At 46.0% G+C, this 27,564-nt stretch overlaps 1 protein-coding gene and 1 long non-coding RNA gene across 6 annotated transcripts in view; one reads left to right on the top strand and one right to left on the bottom strand.

Annotated features, from left to right (window-relative positions):
- Positions 1-131: 131 nt before the first annotated feature.
- LOC129472072 (uncharacterized) lies at positions 132-23,830 on the bottom strand. 2 transcript variants are annotated; one of them, XR_008653842.2, is made up of 5 exons: positions 23,623-23,830; positions 22,817-22,977; positions 19,217-19,338; positions 18,708-18,799; positions 132-470 (listed from the first exon to the last, which is right to left on the bottom strand). It is a non-coding gene; the product is annotated as an uncharacterized lncRNA (long non-coding RNA). The 2 variants fall into 2 exon arrangements; XR_008653841.2 differs by lacking the exons at positions 18,708-18,799; positions 19,217-19,338 and having other exon boundaries at positions 23,623-23,818.
- Positions 23,774-27,564, top strand: part of WDTC1 (WD and tetratricopeptide repeats 1) — a 78,903-nt gene continuing 75,112 nt past the window's right edge. For 2 of the 4 annotated variants that reach the window (XM_055261444.2, XM_055261443.2), the window contains exon 1: positions 23,992-24,312. The gene's annotated coding sequence lies outside the window, so the exon portion shown is untranslated. Of the gene's footprint in view, positions 23,830-23,991; positions 24,313-27,564 lie in introns of those variants that run through there. The other 2 variants (XM_063631435.1, XM_063631436.1) reach the window with 2 other exon arrangements.

Below are 27,564 nucleotides of genomic sequence, written 5' to 3'. Positions count from 1 at the left end.
GAAAGAAAGAAAAAAAATTAAAGTCCACTATACTAAGTAACTTTGTAAATTATCTTAGCTCTCTGAGCCTCAGTTTCCTTGTATGTAAAGTGAAGACAATCCATGATAGTGCCCACACAATAAAACCGTGGTAAGGATTAAATGAGTTAAACATTTATTACTGAAGTTTAGCACCATACCAGGCAAACAGTAAGTACTCAAGAAATGTTCGTTATTATTCTGAAAGTTGCTTTCTGAGGTAGCGTGAGAGTCAGTGTCCTCTTTGTGAGATTTCATTTCGGCGTACTTCGGCCAGGGCCAGAAAGTGCAGTTATGGTGCAGCCCATCAACCTCTCTTCAGATGTTTACAAAACAGATCCTGGATTCAGGTGTGGCTCTATGAGCAAGTGAATATGCGGATAGAAGGCTGTATCATTGGTTTTGATATGAATATATAAACCTTGTATTAGATGATGCAGAAAGGATTCATTCTGAAACAAAGTCAAGAAAACAACTGGGTTGATATTTCTTTTCTTTTTTTTTTCAGACAGAGTTTCGCTCTTGTTGCCCAGGCTGGAGTGCAACGGTGCAATCTCAGCTCACCACAACCTCCGCCTCCCGGGTTCAAGAGATTCTCCTGCCTCAGCCTCCCAAGAAGCTGGGATTACCAGTGTGCGCCACCACACCCGGCTAATTTTGTATTTTTAGTGGAGACGGTGTTACTCCATGTTGATCAGGCTGGCCTGGAACTCCCAATCTCAGGTGATCCGCCTGCCTTGGCCTCCCAAAGTGCTGGGATTACAGGCGTGAGCCACTGCGACCAGCCTAGACTTTCTATCAGCTTCTTCTAACAGCAATCCCTCTTCTCTCTGTAGTATTTTACGGTATACAAAGAGACTTCACCTACATTTTAAAAATTTGATCCTCACAATAACCTCCTGGCTTTTTGCAAAGGTTACACAGTTGGAGAACTGGAAACTCAAGGAACTATGCATCCATCCACTTCCTCCACAAACATGAAGTGTGCACCACATTCTGTCAGGAATGGCTCCTCCTCATGCTCCAGCTTCTTCCATATTTCCACTCATCTATACCCTAGAGCAGGGTTTTTCAAGTTGCAGGTCATTATTCATTAGCAGGTCATGAAATCAATTTAGTGAACCGAGGCCGGGCGCGGTGGCTCACGCTTGTAATCCCAGCACTTTGGGAGGCCGAGGCGGGTGGATCACGAGGTCAGGAGATCGAGACCACAGTGAAACCCCGTCTCTACTAAAAATACAAAAAATTAGCCGGGCGTGGTGGCGGGCGCCTGTAGTCCCAGCTACTCGGAGAGGCTGAGGCAGGAGAATGGCGTGAACCCGGGAGGCGGAGTTTGCAGTGAGCCGAGACTGCGCCACTGCACTCCAGCCTGGATGACAGAGCAAGACTCCGACTCAAAAAAAAAAAAAAATTTAGTGAACCGTTATCAGCAATTTAATATTTTTAATGAAATGGAAAACACCTGGTGCATCCCAAATAGTGCACCAGAATACTGTTTTGTGAGACTCTTATTCAATTACACATCTGCATATATACGTGGATACTGAGTCACAATGTAAAATGGATTTCTCTTTGTAAGGCATTGTTAAAGAGGTTGAAAGCTGTTGACTAGCAGAGCATCTGAAACTTTGTGGTCCCAAGACCCCTTTACAATCTTAAAAATTATTGAGAACCCTCCAAAAATGTCTGTTTTTTGTAGATTACATCTATTGATATTTACCATACTGGAATTAAAACTGAAAAAATTTCACAGGAATACCAAGCACAGATACCATTAGCCATGAGATTGATATAATCACATCTTGTAGCCTCTGGAAAACTCCACTGTACCCTCATGAGAGAACCACTGTGGAAAAGGCAAATAAGTTTTTAGCACTATTATGGATATTGTTTTGACTTTGCAGACCCACTGAAAAGGTCTTGGAGGAATGGACTACAGGATATCTTCGTCTAAATGTTTCTGCCAAATTTCTTTTTTTTTTCTTTCTTTTTTTTTTTTTTTTTTGAGACGGAGTCTTGCTCTGTCGCCCAGCCTGGAGTGCAGTGGTACAATCTCAACTCACTGCAAGCTCTGCCTCCCGGGTTCACCCCATTCTCCTGCCTCAGCCTCCCGAGTAGCTGGGACTACAGGTGCTCACCACCATGCCTGGCTAATTTTTTTGTATTTAGTAGAGACGGGGTTTCACCGTGTTAGCCAAGATGGTCTCGATCTCCTGACCTCGTGATCCGCCCACCTCGGCCTCCCAAAGTGCTGGGATTACAGGCTTCAGCTACCGCGCCCGGCCCAAATTTCTAATTCACCCTTTCCAAAGCAAACTCATCATCTTCTTTTCCAAACCAATAGATTCTCACAGGGTCCACATTATGATCATTAACACTTTGAAGTTAAAATAAAAATATAGACTGTGTGTGGTGGCTCACGCCTGTAATCCCAGCACTTTAGGAGGCCGAGGCGGGTGGATCACCTGAGGTCAGGAGTTCGAGACCAGCCTGGCCAACATGGTGAAACCCCGTCTCTACTAAAAATACAAAAAAAAAAAAAAAAAAAGTAGCCGGGTGTGGTGGTGTGCACCTGTAATCCAAGCTACTTGGGAGGCTGAGGCAGCAGAACTGCTTGAACCCAGGAGTCGGAGGTTGCAGTGAGCCAAGATCATGCCATTGCACTCTAGCCTGGGCGACAGAGTGAGACTATGTCTCAAACAAACAAACAAACAAACAAATGTAGAGATGAATCTCTAAATTTAACATTTCATTTGTGAAGAAAGAATTGTAATTTGGGGCATATATGCAGACAGGGTAGTCTTCAGTATGTCTGAAGAACAAAGAGAAAGTTGGAGATTTTATTTAAAAAAGAGAAATGTATTGCTCTTTGAAAATTTTTGGCCAGGTGCAGTGGCTCACACTAGTAATTCCAGCACTTTGGGAGGCCAAGGTGGGAGGATCGCTTGAGCCCAGGAGTTCAAGATAAGACTGGGGAACAGAGTGAGACCCCATCTCTACAAAAAATTTTAAAAATTAGCTGCTGGTGATGTGCACCTGTGGTCCCAGCTACTCCAGAGGCTGAGGTGAGAGGATCACTTGAACCCAGGAGGTCGAGGCTGCAGTGAGCTGTGATTGCGTCACTGCACTCCAGGCTGGGTGACAGGGTGAGACCCTGTCTCCGACAAAGAGAAAGTTGGCTGGGTATGGTGGCTCACACCAGTAATCTTAACACTTGGGGAGGCCGAGGTGTGCAGATCACCTGAGGTCAGGAGTTCGAGACCAGCCTAGCCAACATGGTGAAACCCTGCCTCTACTAAAAATACAAAAATTAGCCGGGTGTGGTTGTGGGCACCTGTAGTCCCAGCTACTCAGAATGCGGAAGCAGGAGAATCTCTTGAACTTGGGAGGCAGAGGTTGCAGTGAGCTGAGACTGCACCACTGCACTCCAGCCTGGGTGACAGAGCAAGACTCCATCTCAAAAAAAAAAAGAAAAAAAGAGAGAAAGTTCATTGGCACTAGTAAGGTTCTGGGGAGCTGGCAACCTTTGATTGCCACACTCACTTTGATTGGTGAGTGATGGCAGTGGGTAAAATTACTTTTAGAGTCATTTCAGCAACTATTAGATAAAACTGGTTTCAGGTGACAATAGGCACGTTCAGCAGCCAGGCTTTCAGAGAATTACATTTTTGAAACAAAATGTGTCCTGAGTGCTTTTCCCCTCAGCCCCTCAACTCTGTTTTAGTTGGGTATGACAAAAATGACCCAATTCATATAATCAATCTGCACAGACATTGTCCTCCTGCAGTGACCCACGGTTCAAACTAAGCATTTTGTTTAAGTTCCGTCTCCTTCATCATCACAGTCAGTGCCACCAAATCTCAACCACCTCTCCTTTGCCTTCCAAGTGGACAAGGCGTGAGATTATTACTTGGGAGGTAGCCTAGCGTCATGATTAACACCATGGATCGGAGTTACACAGACTTTGCCGTAGAGCTTTGGACAAATTACCAATGTGTGTGTAAAATTCAAAAGTAGGTGTAGGCTGTAAAATGCATTTTAATCAGAGTACCATTATTTTGTTCAAATGCTTTTAATTATTGGAATGTACAATTTTATTTATTTATTTATTTATTTATTTATTTATTTATTTTTGAGACAGAGCCTTGCTCTGTTGCCCAGGCCGAAGCGCAGTGGCTCGATCTTGGCTTACAGCAACTTTCGCCTCCCGGGTTCAAGCAATTCTCCTGCCCCAGCCTCCCGAGTAGCTGGGATTACAGGCGCATGCCACTATACCCAGCTCATTTTTGTATTTTTAGTAGAGACAGGCTTTGGCCATGTTGGCCAGGCTGGTCTCAAACTCCTGACCTCAAGTGATCTGCCCGTCTTGGCCTCCCAAATTGTTGGGATTACAGGCGTGAGCCAGTGAGCCCGGCCTTGGAATGCACAATTTTTAAAATATTCAAATAAAAAGTTTAAAAACTTAGGAAAAAAAGTACTAGGGGGGCTGAAGCAGTCAAATCATGAGGTCAGGAGTTCAAGACCAGCCTGGCCAACATGGTGAAACCCTGTCTGTACTAAAAATACAAAAAAATTGGCTGAGTGCGGTGGCTCACACCGGTAATCCCAGCACTTTGGGAAGTCGAGGCGGGCGGATCACATGAGGTCAGGAGTTTGAGACCAGCCTGGCTAACATGGCAAAATCCCGTCTCTACTAAAAACGCAAAAACAAATTAGCCAGGCATGGTGGCAGATGCCTGTAATCCCAGCTACTCAGGAGGCTGAGGCAGGAGAATCGCTTGAAACTGGGAGGCGGAGGTTGCAGTGAGCTGAGATCGCGCCGCTGCACTCCAGCCCGGGCAACAGAGCGAGAGTCCATCTCAAAACAAATAAAATAAATAAAAATACAAAAAATTAGCTGGGCATAGTGGTGGGTGCCTGTAATCCCAGCTACTCAGGAGGCTGAGCCAGGAGAATCACTTGAACCCAGGTGGCAGAGTTTGCAGTGAGCCGAGATTGTGACACTACACTCCAGCCCGGGTGACAGAGTGAGACTCCGGCTCAAAAAAAAAAAAAAAAAAAAAGAAAGGAAAAAAAGAGTACTAAAAGGTATAGGAATGAAAAGTAAACCTCTTTCTCTCCCCTTTCCCAGAGCCACTCTGTTTCTCACCTAGGAAGGTAGCCACTTCCCAAATGTCAGTTATGAGTTTCTTTTTTTCATTGCTGCTGCACAAATTAAAGTTCTCAGTGTTTCTAACTTCACGTCATGCTTTAAGTTTTCGACTATCAAACTTGAGGCTCATCTTAAACCCCTCCCTGACTCTCTCTCCCTAGGACAGAGTCTGTTGTTCCTTCCTGTGGACAAACTACATAAACCTCTACAAAACTTACTGAATTTATTGCTTTGATCATAGATGTATTGATCTTTGTCACTATCTTATGAGTATCTAGGAAACCAGTGCCTTTTGTCTTTGTAAGCCTGAGCTCTACCCAGTTCAGTGCTTGATGCAATGTGGGTATTTAGTGAATCTCTGATGACTGAATGCATTTCCCCAATCAGGCATTTTCAGACTCCCCAGTGCATGTGGAGATATAATCTCAACTCTTCATATGGGTTTTCCAATTATTTCCATTAGGCCTCACCTCCCCCACCCAAACTGATCTCCTGGGAAATTTGGCTGTAGCCAAGATAATCTCCTTATTAACACCTGTCTGCCAAACTCTGTTTTACCAGCAGACATTTGCTTATGCTGCTGACCATCGGTTGAAATTCTGGAATCAAATATTACGTGATATCACATGCTATTTCCTAGGAATAAGAGATTTCTCCAATTTTTTTTTTTTTCCTGAGTCAAGGTCTCTTTCTGTTGTCCAGGCTGGAGTGCAGTGGCATGGTCACGACTGACTGCAGCCTCAGCCTCCTGGGTTCAATCGATCTGCCTGCCTCAGTCTCCTGAGTAGCCTTCACTACAGGCACGCACCACCATGCCCGGCTAATTTTTATATTTCTTGTAGAGACAGAATGCCATGTTGCCCAGACTGATCTCAAACTCCTGAGCTCAAGCAATCTGCCTGCCTCGGCCTCCTGAAGTGCTGGGATTACTGGCATGAGCCACCACACCCGGTTCCAATCTATATTTATTTATCCAATATATAAATGCTTAATATGTCTCACAGGAAGGTGTCCGGTTTGGGAAGTTGAAGTCAATCCCATTGTAGCACTTTTTAAAATCGCAAAGAACACTGAAAGTACCCTAAATGTTTATGTTTATCAATACAGGAATGGTTAAACAACATTTATGGGATCTTCACTCATGGTATACTACACGGCTGTTAAATGAGCTAGGTCTAGGAAGGTCAATCTGGATAAATGAAATCATGTAGGAGGAAGCAGGCCTGACTTCTTCCTACAGTGTTATGTTTGCGAGATCCTTCTAGATAGTTACATGTGGCGGTAGTTCTCTACTTGTTGCCATATAGTAACACCCTGTATGAATAACACCGCAATTTATATACACATTTATTTATCCACTCTACTATTGATGATCATTTGGGTTGTTTTCAACTTTTGGTTGTGATGGTTGCATTGGCTGTTATAAATATTCTTGTGCATACCTTGGTATACATATGAACATATATTCACAATCCACTTAGAGTGTAGGATATGCATATGTGTGTTCAGCTTTATTTGATACTGTCGGATAGTTTTGAAAGTGATTGTACTCTTCTACACTCCTACGAACAGTGAATAAGAGTACCAGTTGCTTCACATCCTCAGCAAAACTTGGTAGTGTCAATATTTTACATTTTAGCCATTTTGGTAGGTGAGTAGTGAGCTCTCATTGTACTTTTAATTTGTATTTCTCTCATGACTTGAGATTGATAAACTTTTCATATGTTTAATAATCATATGAATTTTCTGTCACTAATGTTCATGTTCAAGCATCTTGCTCATTTTTTATCGAGTCATCCTTTTTCTTTCTTTTTTTCTTTTTTTTTTTTTTGAGACAGAGTCTCGCTCTCTCACCCAGGCTGGAGTGCAGTGGCGCAATCTCAGCTCACGGCAACCTCCGCCTCCTGGGCAATTGTCCAGCCTCAGCCTCCTGAGTAGCTGGGATTACAGGCGTCTGCCACCATGCCCAGCTAATTTTTGTATTTTTAGTAGATATGGGGTTTCGCCATGTTGGCCAGGCTGGTCTGGAACTCCTGACCTCAGGTGATCCACCTGCCCCAGCCTCCCAAAGTGCTGAGATTACAGGCGTAAGCCACCAAGGCTGGCTAGAGTCATCTTTTTTCTTATTGATTTATAGTGATTCTTTATACAGTATATCCTGAATACATGTGTATTTACATGTGTTGTAAATATCTTCTCCCCCTTTGTGGTTTGCCTTTTTATTTTAGCAGTATGTAAGGTTGCCCATCCTTCCTCATCTTTGTCAGCATTAAAATGCAATGTAGGTCGGGTGTGGTAGCTCATGCCTTAATCCCAGCACGTTGGGAGGCTGAGGTGGGTGGATCACCTGAGGTCAGGAGTTTGAGACCAGCCTGGCCAACATGGTGAAATCCCATCTCTACTAAACAAACAAACAAAAAACTACACAAAAATTAGCCGGGTGTTGTGGTAGGCACCTGTAATCCCAGCTACTCGGGAGGCTGAGGCAGGAGAATCACTTGAACCTAGGAGGCAAAGGTTGCAGTGAGCCGAGATCGCACCACTGCACTCCAGCCTGGGCAATAGAGGGAGACTCCATCTCAAAAAAATAAAAAAAAGAAAGAAAGAAATGCAGTCCTTAGCCGGCTGCGGTGGCTCACGCTTGTAATTCCAGCACTTTGGGAGGCCAAGGTGGGCGGATCACGAGGTCAGGAGATAGAGACCACGGTAAAACCCCGTCTCTACTGAAAATACAAAAAAATTAGCCGGGCGTGGTGGCGGGCACCTGTAGTCCCAGCTACTCGGAGAGGCTGAGGCAGGAGAATGGAGTGAACCCGGGAGGCGGAGCTTGCAGTGAGCCGAGATTGCGCCACTGCACTCCAGCCTGGGCGACAGAGAGAGACTCCGTCTCAAAAAAAAAAAAAAAACATATTTTTGCCAAAAAGCCAAAACCACTGTATATTTCTTTCTTTCTTTCTTTTTTTTTTTTTTGAGACACAGTTTCACTCATGTCTCCCAGGCTGGAGTGCAATGGCACAATCTCGGCTCACTGCAACCTCTGCCTCCCGGGTTCAAGTGATTCTCCTGCCTCAGCCTCCTGAGTAGCTGGGATTACAGGCGCATGCCACCACGCCCAGCTAATTTTTGTATTTTCAGTAGATATGGGTTTTCGCCATGTTGGCCAGGCTGGTCTGGAACTCCTGACCTCAGGTGATCTGCCTGCCTCGGCCTCCCAAAGTGCTGGGATTACAGGCATGAGCCACCATGCCCAGCCCACTGTATATCTCTTAATTAATAGAATTATTTATTTGTTTTTGTTTTTGTTTTTGTTTTTTGAGACAATTTCTGGCTCTACAGCCCAGGCCGGAGTGAGCGGCACAATCTTGGCTCACTGCCATCCCAGGCTCAAGCCATCCTCCCACCTCAGTCTCCTGAGTAGCTAAAACTATAAGCATGCACCATCACTGCTGGCTAATTTTTGTATTTTTTGTAGAGAGGGGGTTTTGCCATGTTGCCTAGGCTGGTCTGGAACTCGCCAGCTCAAGAAATCCACCTGCCTCGGCACCCAAAGGGCTGGAATTATGGGTGTGAGCCACAACGAGAATTTATTTTTTAGAGTAGTTTTAATATTTACTTATTTATTTATTTATGTGCATGTGTGTTTCTTTTTTTCTTTTCTTTTTTGAGACCAACTCTCACTCTGTTGCCCAGGCTGGAGTGCAGTGGTGTGATCTCGGCTCACTGCAACCTCCACCTTCCGGGTTCAAGCAGTTCTTGTGCCTCAGCCTCCTGAGTAGCTGGAACTACAGGTGTGAGCCACCACACCCGGCTAACATTTGTATTTTTAGTAGAGTTGGGCTTTTGCCATGTTGGCCAGGCTAGTCTCGAACTCCTGACCTCCGGGGATCTGCCCGCCTCCGCCTCCCAAAGTGCTGGGATTACAGGCGTGAGCCACTGCGCCCAACTGTTTTCTTTTTCTAGAGTAGTTTTAGATTTACAGGAAACTGGCTGGGAGCAGTGGCTCATGCCTGTAATCCAGCACTTTGGGAGGCAGAGGCGGGCGGATCACCTGAGGTCAGGAGTTTGAGAGCCTGGCCAACATCTCTACTAAAAATACAAAACAAAAAAAAATTAGCTGGGCATGGTGGCAGGTGGCTGTAATCCCAGCTACTCAGGAGGGTGAGGCAGGAGAATTGCTTGAACCCAGCAGGCGGAGGCTACAGTGAGCTGAGATCGTGCCATTGCACTCCAGCCTGGGTGACAGAGTGAGACTCGGTCTGAAAAAGAAAAAAGAAAGATTTACAGGCAACTGAGCAGATAGTAGAGTTCTCATATACCTCCTTTCCACTACCTCCCTCATAGTTTCCCCTATTATTAATATTACATTAGTGTGGTACATTTGTACCACACTAATTAAACCAACATGGATATATTACTATTAATCATAATTTGAGTATATTATTATTAGCTAAAGTCCATAGTTTACATTAAGGTTCACTGTGTCATATAGCAATATGGGTTTTAAAAAAATGCATAATGTCACATATCCACCATTACAGTATCACATAATATAGTTTCACTGCCCTAAAAATCCTATTTTTATCCCTCCCCTTCTTTCCCCTTGATTATCTGGTAACCACTGATCTTTTTACTGTCTCTACAGTTTTGCTTTTTCCAGGAAGTCATGTATTTACAATCATACAATAGGAAGCCTTTACAGACTGGCTTCTTTCAGAAAGCAATATGCATTTAAGTTTCCTCCATATCTTTTTGTGGCTTGATAGCTCATTTATCACTGAATAACATTCCGTCGTATGAATGTACCACAGTTTGTTTATCCATTCACCTTTTGAAAGACATCTTGGCTGCTTCCAGTTTGGGGCAATTATGAATAAAGCTAGATAAATGTTCATGTGCAGGTTTTTATGTGGACATAAGTCTTTTAGTTCATTAGGGTATTTATTAAAGTAAATAAACTACTATTTACCCTAGTAAATACTCCTAGGTGTTTACCTAGGAGTGTGATTGCAGGATGGTGGGGTAAGACTATTTTTAGCTTTGTAAGAAACTGCCAAACTGTCTTCCAAAGTGGCTGTACCATTGTGCATTTCCACCAGCAATGAATGAGAGTTCTTGTTGCTCCATAGCCTTGTCAGCATTTGTTATTGTTAGTTTTTTGGATTTTAGCCATTCCAATAGGTGTGTAGTGGTATCTCATTTTAAGTTACAATTCCCTAATGACATATGTGGTTTGGCATCTTTCCATATGCTTATTTGCCACTTGTATATTTTCTTTCGTGAGATGTCTGTTTAGACCTTTTGCCCATTTTTTAATTGGGTTATTTTCTTATTGTTGAGGTTTTTTGGAGTTTTGCTTTGTTTTAGTTTTTTGAGACTGGGTCTTGCTTTGTCGCCCAGGTTGGAATGCAGTGGCATGATCATAGCTTACTGCAATCTTGTACTCCTGGGCTCAAGTGATCCACCTCAGGCTTCCAGCTAATTGGTGTAGCTGGAACTACAGGCATGCACCACCATGCCTGGCTAATTATTTTTAATTTTTAAATTTTTTTTTTTTTTTGAGACAGAGTCTCGCTCTGTCGCCCAGGCTGGAGTGCAGTGGCACAGTCTCGGCTCACTGCAAGCTCCGCCTCGCGGGTTCACGCCATTCTCCTGCCTCAGCCTCCGGAGTAGCTGGGACTACAGGTGTCTGCCACCACGTCCGGCTAATTTTTTCTATTTTTTAGTAGAGAAGGGGTTTCACCGCGTTAGCCAGGATGGTCTCGATCTCCTGACGTCATGATCCGCCCGCCTCGGCCTCCCAAAGTGCTGGGATTACAGGCATGAGCCACTGCGCCCGGCAAATTTTTAAATGTTTTTAGAGACATGATCTTGCTCTGTTGACCAGGCTGGTCTTGAACTCCTGGCCTTAAGCAATCCTCTCACATTGGCCTCCCAGAATGCTGGGATTATAGGCATGAGCCACCATTCCTGGTCTTATTGTTGAGTTTTAAGAGTACTTTGTCTTTTGCAAATGTTTTTTCCCAGTTGTGGTTTGTCTTTACATTCTCCTAACATCTTTTATAGAGCAGGTTTTAAATTTTAATGAAGTCCAACATAGCAATTTATCCTTTCATGGATCTAAAAATTCATCATCAAACTCAAGGTCACCTACATTTTCTCCTATGTTATCTTGAAGAAGTTTATGATTTTGCATTTTGCATTTAGGTTTATGATCCACTTTGAGTTAATTTTTGTGAAAGTTGTTTTGTTTTGTTTTGTTTTGTTTTTTTGAGATAGAGTCTCGCTCTGTTTCCCAGGCTGGAATGCAGTGGTGCGATCTCGGCTCACTGTAACCTCTGCCTCCCAGGTTCAAGGGGTTATCCTGCCTGAGCCCCCTTAGTAGCTGGTACTACAGGCACATGCCACCACACCCAGCTAATGTTTGAATTTTCAGTAGAGACAGGGTTTTGTTGTGTTGGCCAGGCTGGTCTCAAACTCCTGACCTCAAGTGCTCTGCCCTCCTTGGCCTCTCAAAGTGTTGGGATTACAGGCGTGAGCCACCACACCTGGCTGGTTTTTGTCAAAGTTATAAAGTTAGTGTCTGGATGTCCTAGTCTCTTTGGGCAGCTGTAACATAGACTGGATAGCTCATAAGCAACAGAAGTTTATTTTTTGCAGTTCTTGAGGCTGGGAAGTCCAAGATCAAGGCGCTAGCAGATTTGAAGTCTGGTGAAGGCCCACTTCCTGGTACATGTACCATCTTTTTGCTGTGTCCTCACATGGTAGTAGGGAGCGAAGGAGGTCTCTGGGGTCTCTTTCATAAGAGCATTAATTCATGTGGGCTTTACTCTCGTGACCTAATCAGCTATCGAATGCCCCACCTCCTAATACCATCACTTTGGGGGTTAGGATTTCAACATACTGATTTTGGGGGAACACAAATGTTCAAATCATAGCGTTCAATTCATTTTTTACATGTGGATGTCCAGTTGTTCTAGCATCATTTCTTTTTTTATTTTGTTTTGTTTTGAGATGGAGTCTTGCTCTGTTGCCCAAGCTGGAGTGCAGTGGTGCGATCTCTGCTCACTGCAACTTCCGCCTCCTGAGTTCAAACGATTCTCCTGCCTCAGCCTCCCGAGTAGCTGGGACTAGAGGCGCCTGTCACCCCAACTGGCTAATTTTTATTTTTAGTACAGATGGGGTTTCACCACATTGATCAGGCTGGTCTTGAACTCCTGACCTTGTGATCCGCCTGTCTTGGCCTCCCAAAGTGCTGGGATTACAGGTGTGAGCCACCGTGCTCAGCCTCTAGCATCATTTCTTTTTCTTTCCCTTTTTTTTTTAACTAGAGATGGGGTTTCACCATGTTGGTTAGGCTGGTCTCGAACTCCTGACCTCGTGATCCACCCACCTCGGCCTCCCAAAGTGCTGGGATTATAGGTGTGAGCCACCACGCCTGGCCGCATCATTTCTTAAGAAAACTACCCACAGCCAGGCATGGTGGATCACACCTGTAATCCCAGCACTTTGGGAATCTGAGGTGGGCAGATTGCTTGGGCCCAAGAGTTGGAGAGCAGCCTGGGCAACATGGCAAAACCCTATCTCTACCAAACATTACAAAAATTAGCCAGGTGTCATGGTGCACACCTGTAGTCCCAACTACTTGTGAGGCTAAGATGAGAGGATCACCTGAGCCTGGGAAGTTGAGTTTGCAGTGAGCTGTGATCATGCCACTGCATTCCAGCCTGGGTGACAGAGTGAGACTGTCTCAGAAAAAAAAATTATCCTTTCTCCATTGAATTGCCTTTGTGTGTGTCTGTTTCTGAGTTCTATATTCTGTTCCATTAATCTATTTGTCTATTCTTTCACCTGTACCACACTCTCTTGATTATTGTAGCTTTTTTTTTTTCTTTTCTTGAGACAGAGTCTCATTCTGTCTCCCAGGCTGGTGTATAGTGGCATGATCTCGGCTCATTGCAATCTCCGCCTCCTGGATTCAAGCGATTCTCCTGCCTCAGCCTCCCAAGTAGCTGGGATTACAGGTGTTTGCCACCACACTCAGCTAATTTTTGTATTTTTAGTAGAGATGGGGTTTTGCCATGTTGGCCAGGCTGATCTCCAACTCCTGATCTTAAGTGATCCGCCCACCTTGGTCTCCCAAAGTGATGGGATTATAGGCGTGAGCCACCGCACCCGGCCAATTATTGTAGCTTTATAGTAATCTGGAAGTTGGGTGGTGTCAGTTTTAAAATTTGAATTTCATTATTTCAATGTGTTCTACAAGCATACTGTGAATTTCTATTTATAATTCTTGTCAAGTAGGTGGTGACATATGATATACCCTATTTACAAGATATAAAGAGGCTAAATAACCTGCTCATCTAACAGGTAACAGTCTTCGTTTTTCAGTGCCTTGATGCACTAACCTGCTCCCTGAGAGAGGAACCATGCTCTGTCTATTGTCAAGCAAGGTTAACAACTATTCCCCACTGCACATTAAAACACTGGAATTCTCTTGTTTCGGTTCATTTGTTTGTTTATTTTTGAGACAGTGTCTTGTTCTGTCATCCAGGCTGGAGTGCAGTGGTGCAACCTCAGCTCACTACAACCTCCATCTCCTGAGTTCAAGCGATTCTTGAGTCCCTGCTATCAGTCTCCCAAGTAGCTGGGACTATAGGTGCGTGCCACCACACCCAGCTAATTTTAAAATTTTTAGTAGAGATGAGGTTTCACCATGTTGGCCAGGCTGTTCTCGAACTCTTGACCTCAAGTGATCCCCCTTCCTTGGCCTCCCAAAGTGCTGGGATTACAGGCGTGAGCCACCACGTCTGACCCCTGGAATTCTATTTGATATGTCCTTTCTGAGTTTGACTAGCAGAAGTTATACCCCTGATTGGTTTTGTTTTGTTTTGTAGAGATGAGTTTTTGCTATGTTGTCGAGGCTAGTCTCGAACTCCTGGGCTCAAGCAATCCTCCTGCCTCAGCCTCCCGAAGTGTTGGGATTACAGGTGTGGGCCACTGTGCCTGGCCTATCCCCCCTGATTTTGACTGACACAGCTGAGAGTCTGTCCATATGGAACTAGGTTTGAGCCATGGATTTGAGTTCTGCCCAAAATTATCACCTTGAAATGTTCTGTGGGAGATATTCCTGGTTGGCTAGCTCAAATCCATGCTTCGATTTATTTTCCTTTGCCTTCTCTTGCCATATAGAGGCTAGGAATACTAAATAATTGCTTTCCAGACTTTTCCAGATCTACTTTGTAGATAGAGGTCGTTACAAGATGTAGCTCTGGCAAGTGAGATATAAATAGAAATCTGTTTGGGGTCTTCGAAAAAGGTTTTGCTTTTTTGATAAAAAGCAGCTAGTGCCTCTCCCTTTCTCTTGTGCGTTTTGCCTTGAACACAGTTGAGATGCTTGGTGCTACAGCAGCCATTTTGTAACTATAGTGAAAAACTAAAACTTAGGATTCTGGAACAGAAAAAAAGATAGAAATAAATTATGTTGAATGGCTGAACTAATTACAATAATCACCTCGGGACTTGCTGTGTGAGAAAACTCAACCTCATATGTTTAAGCCACTGCTAGTTGGATTGCATGTTATTTGCAACTGAAAACAGTCTTAACGGATCTAACTATTCTAGTGGGGCCATCATTGCATAGACATCTTTGGAATGACTCCTGGAAATGCCACAGGTTTTCTTGACATAGTCTCATGAATGTTTTCACTGGTGGCAATCTTTGCCTTTGTTGGCTGGATTGGAAGGAAATGGAGACGTTTAGCTTAGGAAACAGAAGGCTTAGTGGGGACATGAGAGTTTCATTGCCTGAAGTTATTTTTATTTTTATTTTAGAAACAGGGTCTCATTTTGTCACTGGGCTGGAGTGCAGTGGCACGATCATAGCTCACTGTAACCTTGAACTCCTGGGTTCAAGGCATCCTCCTACATAGCTAGGACTACAGGCACATGCCACCATGTCACCATGCCTGGTTAATATTTTAAAAAAGTATTTTCGGAGACGAGGTCTCTCTGTGTTGCCCAGGTTGGTCTCAAACTCCTGGCCTCAAACTATCTTTCTGTCTAGGCCTCCCAAATAGCTGAGATTACAGGTGTGAGCCACCACACACTGAAGGTTTTGTTGTTTTTTTTTTTTTTTGGAGAGGCAGGCTCTCGCCGTGTTGCCCAGGCTGGCCTCAGACTCCTGGGATCAAGCAATCCTCCTGCCTTAGCCTCCAAAACTGCTAGAATTACAGGCATGAACCACTGCACTCAGCCCTTGAAGCTTTATTAAGGGCAAAAGGGATCATTATGACTACCGCTCCTGCTAATCCCCCCAAATTGTCCCAGACCTTTACAGTTTGCACAATAATCACCTCATTTAATATACAAAACCTATGTTGCCACAGATAACAGAGTTGGGACAAATAAGTGGAAGTTAGAATTTTATCATTAAGAAGAACTGCTTAATGATCAGAATAGTTCCAACAAGAAAATGTGCTGCTGACAGGGTGAATGAAGTGGCTCAACCTTTAATCCCAGCACTTCAGGAGGCTGAGTCAGAAGAATTGCTTGACGCCAGGAATTCAAGACCATCCTGGGCAAAAAAGTGAGATCCTGTCTCTACAAAAAATAAAATAAAATTTAATAAATGAAAATTTTAAAAGGTTGAGCAGAGAAGTGAAGGTACAGAGAAGGGAAGCTGATTAGGGCCCACTCAAGCCTAAGATTCAGACTCAAGTCTGGGGAGTAAGATCGGCTAATTTTTTTTCTTTCTTTCTTTCTTTTTTTGAGACAGAATCTCATACTGTCACTCAGGCTGGAGTGCAGTGCGCCATCTCTGCTCATCACAACCTCTGCCTCCCGGGTCCAAGTGATTCTCCTGCCTCAGCCTCCTGAGTAGCTGGGATTACAGGTATGTGCCACCACACCCAGCTAATTTTTTGTATTTTTAGTAGAGACAGAGCTTCACTATGTTGGCCAGGCTGGTCTTGAACTCCTGACCTCGTGATCTGCCCACCTTGGCCTCCCAAAGTGCTGAGATTACAGGTGTGAGCCACCGCGCCGGGCCTAGATTGGCTGATTCTTTCTTAGCCTAGCTAAGTAGGATTTTAGAGAAGGAACAGAGATGGGAGTAAGAGAGTGATTCCAAGTGGAAGGCACAGCTGGAACACAGGTACAACATATGCACAAGAGAAATTTGGAAACTCTCAATGAGTTGGACTAGAGTTTAGAGTTTGGGCTCTTGGTGATTTGTGACTTTAAGCAAGTTAACAAGTTATTCTAGGCCACAGTTTTCTCCTTGGTTAAACGAAGGAACTAACTGAAATCAGTGGGTCTCTATCTTTTCTCATGGTGACTTAGATTGTACTCCCAAGACACTTTGCAACCAGAAGTCCTAAATGAAATAAAAGGAGGTAATACTTCTTCGTTGTTACTGTGTTTTGTTTTTCTTTTTTTTTTTTGAGACAGAGTCTTGCTCTGTCATCCAGGCTGGAGTGCAGTGGCACAGATATCGGCTCACTGCAGCCTCCGCCTCCCAGGTCCAAGCAATTCTCCTGCCTCAGCCTCCCAGGTAGCTGGGATTACAGGTGCACACCACCATGCCCCACTAATTTTTGTATTTTTAGTAGAGTCAGGGGTTTCCCCACGTTGGCCAGGTTGATCTCAAACTCCCAGCCTCAAGTGATCCTCCTGCCTTGGCCTCCCAAAGTGCTGGGATTACAGACGTGAGCCACTGCACCCAGACTGTTGTTACTGTTTAAACAATGAATTTCTTGTATGAGGCTGGGCATGGTGGCTCGCATCTGTAATCCTAGCACTTTGGGAGGCTGACGCAGGAGGACTGCTTGAGATCAGGAGTTTAAGAGCAGCCTGAGCAACATAGCAAGATTCCATCTCTAAAAAAAAAAAAAATTAGCCAGAAGTGGTGGTGCATGCCTGTAGTCTCAGTTATTCAGGAAGCTGAGGTAGGTAGATTCTTGACTCTAGGAGATTGAGGCTACAGGGAGCTATGAGCCTATCACTGCACTCCAGTCTAGGCCACAGAATGAGACAGTGTCTCAAAAAAAAAAAAAAAAGATGACATTTTTGTATGATAATAATTATCACAGTATAGAGATTATAGACCTTTAACTTTTAGTCAGGCTTAGTGCCTGTCAAGATGGATTTTTTTCTTCATTTAATTAAAAAAAATTTGTGGCCAGGTGTGGTGGTAATGCCTGCAATCCCAGAACTTTGGGAGGTCAAGGCGGGTGGATCAGCTGAGGTCAGGAGTTGGAGACCAGCCTGGCCAACATGGTGAAACCCCGTCTCTACTAAAAATACAAAAATTAGCCAGGCATGGTGGCTCGTGCCTGTAGTCCCAGCTACTTGGGAGGCTGAGGCAGGAGAATTGCTTGAACCTGGGAGGCAGAGGTTGCAGTGAGCCGAGATCGCACCACTGTACTCCAGCCTGGGCGACGAGAGTGAAACTCTGTCTCAAAAAAAAAAAAAAAAAAAAATTTTGTAATATTTAATTAGAAACTACTTCAAATATTCAGAAATCTACAGATAATATAACCACCAAGATAAAAATGATGTTTAACATTTTGTTTAATATTTAATATAAATATTATATTTAGTTCTAATCTTTTTTCTAATCTCTTTTTTTAAGAGATAAAATGATATAAATACAGCTAAAACCCCGTCCCCACCTCTTTTCTTCCTCTTTCTTAGAAGTGAGCACACTCGCTGGTTGACTCAGAATGTACTGCCTATGAGTTAGCCCTGCTCCACAAGCAGCAGTACTGTTTTGGGGGGTTTGGGGGGCTTTTGTGAGACAGGGTGTCACTCCAGTTGCCCTGACTGGAGTGCAGTGGCATGATCTGGGCTCACTGCAGCCTCAACCTCCCGGGCTCAGGTGATTCTTCCACCTCAGGCTCCCTAGTAGGTTGGACTACAGGTGCGCCACCACGCCCAGTTAATTTTTTTTTATTTTTATTTTTTAGTAGAGATGGGGTTTTGCCATGTTGCCCAGGCTGGTCTCAAACTCGTGGACTCAAGCAATCCACCCCACTTCGGCCTCCCAAAGTGCTGGGATTACAGGTGTGAGCTACCCAGCCTGGCCAGAAGTAGTACTGTTAAAAAAAAAAAAAAAAAAGTAAGCACACTGCAAAAATTGCTGTCTTTCCCGTTTAACTTTTTGTATTTTTCTACATATATATCTATAAATATATGACATTTTTGTTAAATTTTACATAAATGCCATACCGAATGTATTATCTTTAAACTTCCTTCCTTCACTCATTATGTTTTTAAGATTTATCTATCTCGATTACATGTAAATCATTTAATTGGTTGTATGGTACTCCATTGTATAACTAACCCACAATTCATCCACTGATTCCCCTTACAGAAAGACAGGTTGTTTCAACATTTTTGCTATTATAATACAGTTGGAAGGAGTATTCTTGCCAATGTCTCCTCGTGCACACACGCAATAGTTCCCCTAAGGTATCAGAAGTAGAATTGCTGGGTTGTAAAATATAAGCATCTTTAATTGTAGGTTGAATATACCCACTTTTGCCTAGGAATCCAATTAGGAGATGAAAATGATGGTATCAGTGACTGCCTCTGCAGAGCTGGTGATCAGTTGAGGCATCATCTCATGCTCTTAGGAGAGAAAAAACAGCAACATTCACTGCCATAGCTTTATTTGAATAATCCTTGTCTGTTTCCAAGAGCCAAATAAAAAAATTGGAAACGGTCATTTAATTAAATATCTACCTAATACAATAATTGCTTCTAGAGTATCTTGGACACATGTGTGTATAGCCTGTACTTGAATACTACCAAAAACAAAGAACTTACAACCTCTCAAAGTAGTCCAACTCTATTGGTTCTAACCAACTCTATTGGTTAGAAAATTATTTTAGGCCGAGCATAGTGGCTCACACCTGTAATCCTAGCACTTTGTGAGGCCGAGGCGGGCAGGTCACGAGGTTAGGAGTTCGAGATCAGCCTGGCCAACATAGTGAAACCCTGTCTCTACTAAAAATAAAAAACTTAGCTGGGTGTGGTGGTGTGCACCTGTAATCCCAGCTACTTGGGAGGCTGAGGCAGGAGAATCGCTTGAACCTGGGAGGCGGAGGTTGTGGTGAGCCGAGATCTCGCCACTGCATTCCAGCCTGGGTGACAAAGTGAGACTCCGTCTGAAAAAAAAAAAAAGAAAAAGAAAATTATTTCATAATCTGAAAACACCTGTGGCTGGGAAGTGTGTGTCTAATTTTGAACTTAACCATCTTCTTCTCCTTTCTTCTCCTTTTTTTTTTTTTTTTTCCAGACAGGGTCTCATTCTGTGTACCAGGCTGGAGTGCAGTGGTGCCATCTTGGCTCACTGCAACCTCTGCTTCCCAGGCTTAAGCAATCCTCCTATCTCAGTCTCCCAAGTAGCTGGGACTACAGGCATGCATCATCACAACTGGCTAATTTTTTTTTTTTTTTGTATTTTTAATAGAGACAGTGTTTGGCCATGCTGGTCAGGCTGGTCTCAAACTCCTGACCTTAAGTGATCCTCCCACCTCGGCCTTCCAAAGTGATAGGATTACAGCCATGAGCCACACCTGGCCCAGCCAGCATGCCCGCCCTAATTTTTTTCTTTTTTTTTAGACGAAGTCTTGCTCTGTTGCCCAGGTTGGGGTGCAGTGGCATGATCTTGGCTCGCCACAACCTCTGCCTCCAGGGTTCAAGCGATTCTCCTGCCTCACCCTCCCAAGTAGCTGGGATTACAGGCACGCACCACCATGCCCAGCTAATTTTTGTATTTTTAGTAGAGATGGGGTTTCACTATGTTGGCCAGGCTGGTCTCAAACTCCTGATCTCGTGATCTGCCTGCTTCCGCCTCCCAAAGTGCTGGGATTACAGGCATGAGCCACCGCGCCTGGCCAGTGTTTACATTTTTTGTAGAGACAGGGTTTTGCCATATTGCCCAGGCTGGTCTGGAACCAAAACATTGGGATTACAGGCGTGAGCCTCCATGCCTGGCTGAGTCTCTGTTTCTTCTATGTAAAATGGGAGTATGAATCATACCTAACTCACAACGTGGTTGGGATAAGCAAATGAGTTAGTGTGTGTTAATGTATATATGTGTGTGTGTGTGTACACATATGTATGTATAGATTTATGTATAGGTCTCTGCCTATATGGAGAGAGAGGAAGTGTGAAAGAGAGAAACTCAAGCAAGTATAAGAGTATGAGTGAGTATCTATTAGAAAATAATAAATAGTAACTGCAGTTGTTAATAGTCTTCTTCCTGGTGGGGCAAGGTGGCTCATGCCTGTAATCCCAGCACTTTGAGAGGCCAAGGCAGGTGGATCACCTGAGGTCAGGAGTTTGAGACCAGCCTGACCAATTATGGTGAAACCCCATCTCTACTAAAAATACAAAAATTAGCCGGGCATCGTGGCGTGTGCCTGTAGTCTCAGCTACTCGGGAGGCTGAGACAGGAGAATCGCTTGAACCCAGGAGGCGGAGGTTGCAGTGAGCTGAGATTGCACCACTATACTCCAGCCTGGGCGACAGAGCAAGACTCCCATCTCAAAAGAAATAGTCTTCCTGTCATCAGTCTCTACCAACGAAAGTTCATTCTGACAACAAATATTTACTGAGTTTCTGCTATGTGCCATAGACTAGGAGTGCTAGGAGTCACAGAAACATCACCCACTCTTCTCTGTCGGTATATCTAAGATCCTCTGTGACCTTGCCAGCATTAAACAAGACTTTAAAACGGGGGTTCTCTGGCCGGGCGCGGTGGCTCACGTCTGTAGTGACAGCACTTTGGGAGGCAGAGGCGGGCGGATCACGAGGTCAGGAGATTGAGACTATCCTGGCTAGTACGGTGAAACCCCGTCTCTACTAAAAGAAATGAAGAAGTGGTGGCGGGCGCCTGTAGTCCCAGCTACTCGGGAGGCTGAGGCAGGAGAACGGTGTGAACCCGGGAGGCAGAGCTTGCAGTGATTGGAGATCGCCCCACTGCACTCCAGCCTGGGCGACAGAGCAAGACTCCGTCACAAAAAAAGAAAAAAAAAAGGGGGGGGGGGCGGTTCTCTGCCAAAAAAACAGGATGCTAAAATGATTTAAAAATGGAGGTTCTGGATTCGAATAGTCTAGGCTTTAATCCCAACTGTACTACTTCCTAGCTATGTGATTGTGGGAGTCTGTCTTTCTTTCTTTCTTTTCTTTTTCTCTTTGTTCTTTCTTTTTTCTTTTTCTCTTTTTGAGATGGAGTCTCTCTCTGTTGCCCAGGCTGGAGTGCAGTGGAACCATCTTGGCTCACTGCAACCTTCGCCTCTAGGGTTCAAGTGATTCTCCTGCCTCAGCCTCCTAAGTAGCGGGGATTACAGGCATGCGCCACCACACCAGGCTAATTTTTGTATTTTTAGTGGAGACGGGATTTCACCATGCTGTCCAGGCTGGTCTTGAACTCCCGACCTCAGGTGATTCACCTGCCCTTGGCCTCCCAAAGTGCTGGTATTACAGGTGTGAGCCACCGCACCCGGCTGGGAGTATTTCTTTTTCTTTTACTTTTTTTTTTTTTTTTTGAGACGGTGTCTCGCTCTGTCACCCAGGCTGGAGTGCAGTGGTGCAATCTTGGCTCACTGCAAGCTCCGCCTCCCAGGTTCACGCCATTCTCCTGTCTCAGCCTCCCGAGTAGCTGGGACTACAGGCGCCCGCCACCACGCCCAGCTAAATTTTTTGTATTTTTAGTAGAGACGGGGTTTCACCGTGTTAGCCAGGATGGTCTCGATCTCCTGACCTCGTGATCCGCCCACCTCGGCCTCCCAAAGTGCTGGGATTACAGGCGTGAGCCACCGCGCCCGGCCCCGGAGTGTTTCTTAATCCACTAGTAAGCACTTGTCTCCCATGGCAAGTATTCAATAAATGTTAGCTATTATTCAGTTTAATTAACCCAATGACCCTAACCAAGGTTGCAACGTGAACCTGGGGAGCTACAGATAGATGATCTCAAAGCTTTCTTCTAGTCCCAAAGTCTATGATTTTTTATATTCAGTGGAACAGCTGTGGTGGAGAGTTCAGGGGGAATGATCCACATTTTTAGGAGAAAGGCATAAAAGGCTTTGTGAGCGGTTTCACAAGGGTAGGTTCATACTCCTCTAAATGGGGAGAAATCTCCCTTGGGGAGAAATCACCAGCAATTGAAATACTACCTTTGGCCGGGCGCGGTGGCTCAAGCCTGTAATTCCAGCACTTTGGGAGGCCGAGGCGGGCGGATCACGAGGTCAAGAGATCGAGACCATCCTGGCTAATCCGGTGAAATCTCGTCTCTACTAAAAATACAAAAAAAATTAGCCGGGCGTGGTGGCGGGCGCCTGTAGTCCCAGCTACTCGGGAGGCTGAGGCGGGAGAATGGCGTGAACCCGGGAGGCAGAGCTTGCAGTGAGCCCAGATCGCGCCATTGCACTCCAGCCTGGGCGGCAGAGCAAGACTCCGTCTCAAAAAAAAAAAAAAAAAAAAAAAAAAAGAAATACTACCTTTGTCTCTGGGAGTATTCAGGTATTCACAGACAAATTCGTACTCGTGATGCGAGCAGAATTGGAAAAAAAAAAAGAACCAAGCGACACACGGAGCGATAAACACTGTAAATGCCAAATACATATATTCAGTCCTTACTGAGAGCGGGTGCTGTCTGGTTTTCACAGGAAAGACAGGCAGTGTTCAAAGGCTCAGACTCTGGTGTCAGGCAGATCTGGGTCTAATTCCCAATTTGCCAACTTATCAGGACCCCGGGGGCAAGTTGCTTTTAGCCTTTCTGCTTCAGCTTCTTTCCTTTTCTGCAAAACACAGCAATAGTACCTAGCTAAGGGACTGTACCCAATCCAGTGCGAATAAAAGTGAATTATTGTTAGTATCTGACAAATGGCACCCTATGGGTGACAAGTTTCCCTTGTCAGAAGGTGACACGTCTTCCCTTTCTGACTTGAGGTTTCACGGGTGGGGCCTGGTCTCTGCCTTAAGAAGATAGGCTTAGTGCCACCCTTGTCACCTTGGGAACTTCCTTAATAAAGAGGAGGGTCTCTCCTCCATCAGACCCGGGACTCCACAAGGCTGGAACTGCGTCTCTTCCTCAGAGGTGGGAACAGCAGTGACTCCGCTAGGGTCAGATGGACCTAGTCGCTCCCATCAACCCGAGGGCACCCAGAGTGTGTGTGGCTGACTCCTCTCCAGGCTACTCAGCGTAGGACCGATTCTCTTACACTCTCTTCCTTAAGGCCCAGGAGACGCGAGTGAGGACTGTGCCACTTCAGCAGCCCCCCAGAGCAGGAAGGAGTGGGCTGAGGAGCCCCCGGGGCCCTAGCCTGAGCGGTGCCACAATTCGGGGGCTGAGAGGAAGTCTTAGGGGCTGTGCAGGGGCCTGGGGGTCAGTGGGCGAGCGTGTGTGGGCGGGTGTCCCAGAAGCGGTGTGAGGAGCGTTTTACCCGGTGGTGGGGTGAGAGGTGCGTCCGGGTAACTAATGGCAACCGGGCGGGGTGAGCCCGCTCGGCAGGAACTCCTCGACGGCGAAAAACTACGACTCCCAGGGTGCCCCGGGGCTTAGCCCAGCTTTCCCGCCCGCCCACTGGCTGCCGGTCCCGCGAGCGGCGAAGCCCATTGGCCACGGCGGTGCGGGGCTCCCCCACTAGCAGGTTAGTGGGCGCCGCCGGCAGCAGTCGTTGACCGGGCGCGGGGGGGTAAGTGGGGGGGCCCGGCTAGCCATTCTTGAAGCGGCCGGGCGCAGTCTCCGTGGCGTACCCGCCGGCTGCGAGGCGCGGGGCGGAGGCGGAGACTGCGTGGCGCAGGCGCGTTGCTGGGCTTCTCCTGGGTCCCCAGACAGCTGGAGGAGATAAACAGAGGAGGAGGAGGGAGGGGAGTGCGTGTGTGAGAGCGCGCGAGGGAGTGTGAGTGTGTGTGAGCGCGGGTGTGAGGCGGTGCGCAGGGGCGGGCGGAGGCGCTGTCCGGCCCCGGCCAGGCGCCGGGCGGGGAGCATGGGAAGGGGCTAGAGCTGCTCAAGCCCCCCAGCCCCCTCCCCGGGATCCGCGCCCCCGCTCCCGGGAGAGGGGCCGCCCCCCCCGGACGGACATGGGCTCCTGAAGTTGCGCCGCTGCTGGTCGGGGGAAGAGACTTGACAGGTACGGGTCACCGCCGCCCCCTGCCCTCCGCGGGCGCCGAGGCGGGGACCGGCTCCCGCAGCCCCGGCGAACGGGCCGCCCGCTCTGGGCCGGCTCCAGCCCTGCCGGCCTGGGGGCCTGAGCCTACCCGCCTCGGGGCCCCGGGTGTCCCGAGAGGGGCCAGGCCTCGCCGGGGCGGAGGGCAGAGTGGTCTGGGGGCGGGGTGGGGGCGGAGGGTTTGGTCGGGACGCGGGGGGAGGCTGTGGGAGTCCGGGGAGGATCTGCGGAGGGAGAGGTGGAAGTCATTCCATCACGGGACTTTTTTGCGGAGTTTTTGTTTGACATCTGATCTGGCGCGGGAGTCAGGAAGAAGGGGCAGGTGTAAGTGCTGGGAGGGCAACGCCGACCTGACCTGCTCTCTTAGTTTCTCGCTCTCTGTCTTTCTGTTTCTGTCTCTCTCTTTCTCTGTGTGTGTGTGTGTGTGTGTGTGTGTGTGTCCACCGCAGATGCCTTCAGTGACCCATCCTGGCACCAAACAACTCTGCCAAGGTGTTTCCACCAGGCGACTGTAGCACCCAGTATACAAAGGGCCTCTGCTTGGGAATGGGCTATTCAGTACCCACTTCAAAGGGTAAATAGGAAGTGAGGAGATAGAAGAGAGACTGCGAACCAGCAGGATCCACTTCTTGGACTGAAAGCCGCAGTGGGACGCCCCCTTGCCAGACTGGTTGACTTTGCTTGGTGCCTTGAGCTCTCCTCTGCGGGTGTACTCCCAGGGTTTCTAGAGGAGAGTTACAGGGGCCTGTGACTAATGTCTTAACAGCCGAACTTGACTGTTTTCCCCAAAGTTCTTTTCTTCTGTGACTTTCTTTAACCTCCTGAAGTACTGGTAGAGCAACGTTATAGTTTTTCTCTCAAGTTGGTGATTTTAGGAGCCTGGTAGGGTGGCTGAAGCTTCCCCATTCATTCCAAGGATGGGGTAGATGATCTGGGTAAAGTGGCAGTGAAATCTTCCCTTTCTAACAAAGCCTGGAACCGTTTTGAGAAGAAAACTATTTTGAGGGCAGCTTCTGACTCAAAGACGTTATGAAATCCCCACCTAGGACACCGGTATGCCCAGTGGTCCCTACTAAGCTTTTCTGTGTCTTTTAGAGTCGTTGAGTGGCCAGCTTCTGCTCACTGTACTGAAGGAACTACTTAATGCTATTTCTGTCTTGAGTTCTGGCTTATTCTTCCTTGTGATTCTTATATCTTTAGCGGGATTGAATTGAATTTTTGCTGTTGAGTGTAATAGCCAGATCCTCTATAACAGACCAGGGAGTAACTAGTGGGGCTCCTTTGGGCCAAGTCTGAGACTTACTGAGATTTCTTCATTGTAGGTTGTTGTATTTCATTGGCAGGTGGGAAATGACCTTTTCCGTCATAGTTTGTGATCATGCTGCTTTAAGGCTGGAGTCCTGCTCTCCTTTCCTTTTTTGACCTATATGGGAGCACTTCTGTTCGAGTCTTATCTCAATTTGAAGGAACAGTGCTTTTGGATCAACTCTGCGGAATAATTGAGCAGTAGCCCATATTTCTGCCTGGGACACCTTCCCTGAGGGTCACGAGGGAAAGAGAGAACACGTGTAAATATGATGATGATGTTAACGACTATTTACCAGTTTCATACAATTGACAGTTTTTTTAGTCGGGAGGAGTTCAGTATTGACTCATTGGGCATCTTATGTAGGGTGTTTTTGCACACCTAGACTTTAGGATCTAGAAAGACAACTGAAAATCTTGAAGCCCACTGCCAAACATTTGTGGATCTTGAGGGGCCAACTGCTAAGGAAGATCTAGACTATGACTTGGTCTTTAATTATTTTTATTTTTTTTCTCGTTTTTAAAATTGTATGTATGTATTTATTTATTTATTGAGATGAAATCTTGCTCTGTTGCCCAGGCTGAAGTGCAGTGGCACGATCTCAGCTCACTGCAACCTCCGCCTCCTGGGTTCAAGCAATTTTCTGCTCCAGCCTCCCAAGTAGCTGGGATTGCAGGTGCCTACCACCATGCCTGGCTAATTTTTGTATTTTTAGTAGAGATGGGGTTTCACCATCTTGGCCAGGCTGGTCTTGAACTCCTGACCTCGTGATCCACCGACCTCGGCCTCCCAGAGTGCTGGGATTACAGGTGTGAGCCACCATGCCCGGCCTCTCTCCTTTTATTTTTGTTTTTTGAGATGGGGTCTCACTCTGTTGCCCAGGCTGGTCTCGAACTCCTGAGCTCAAGGGATTCTCGTACCTCTGCCTCCCTAGTAGCTGGGACTACAGACACGGCCTCCATGACCACTCTCTTCGCTCCTTTTAAAAATTAAGGAATGTTGCTGACATGTGCAGTTCTGAGTCTCAGAGAGGAAGTCAAACAGAACATGTAATCTGGTGATACTTGTGTTTTCTTTGGGTCACTGGTTTAGTTATCTATTCTGTTTCCTTTCTTCTTTCCACCTCACCTTTCCAGATGTTCCACTGCATCTTTAGGCTGCCATTGCAGATTGCTGGGCCCACAAAACCCTTAGGTTGTACTTTCTTAGCTATCATCTCTTCAAAAGCCAAAGTTTTGGCAGTTGCTATTAGAAACCAGTTCCTGGCTGAGTGTGGTGGCTCACGCCTGTAATCCCAGCACTTTGGGAGGCTGAGGTGGGCAGATCACAAGGTCGGGAGATCGAGACCATCCTGGCTAACACGGTGAAACCCCATCTCTACTAAAAATACAAAAAAAATTAGCCGGGTGTGGTGGCACGTGCCTGTAGTCCCAGCTACTCAGGAGGCTGAGGCAGCAAAATCGCTTGAACCCAGGAGGTGGAGGTTGCGGTGAGCTGTGATCGTGCCATTGCACTCCAGCCTAGGCAACAAAAGTGAAACTCCATCTCAAAAAAAAAAAAAAGAAAAAAAGAAAGAAACCAGTTCCTTGGTGTAGTTAATTTACTTTGAGAGGTATTTGCCAGTTGGGATATGTCCTAAAAAGTGACTGACATTTTATTCAGGGCTTGGTATATCTTGGGCTCAGTGCTAGCTAGTATTTTTACTTTATCCAGTGTAACCTTCATGACTGTCCTGTGAGGTGAGAATCATTTTCCCTATTATACCTATGAAGAAACAGATTCAGAGAGATTAAGTAATTTGCTTAAGGTCACACAGCAAGTAAGAGGAAGGACTGGAATTCAAACCCAGGTCTGTCTGCTCTGTGATATTGAATTGCCTCTGGGACTGTGACACATGAGGAAGCACTGAA

This window comes from Symphalangus syndactylus, chromosome 22 (genome assembly GCF_028878055.3).
Source record: "Symphalangus syndactylus isolate Jambi chromosome 22, NHGRI_mSymSyn1-v2.1_pri, whole genome shotgun sequence".
Classification (NCBI taxonomy): domain Eukaryota; kingdom Metazoa; phylum Chordata; class Mammalia; order Primates; family Hylobatidae; genus Symphalangus; species Symphalangus syndactylus.
This window is presented reverse-complemented; position numbering and strand designations above follow the sequence as displayed.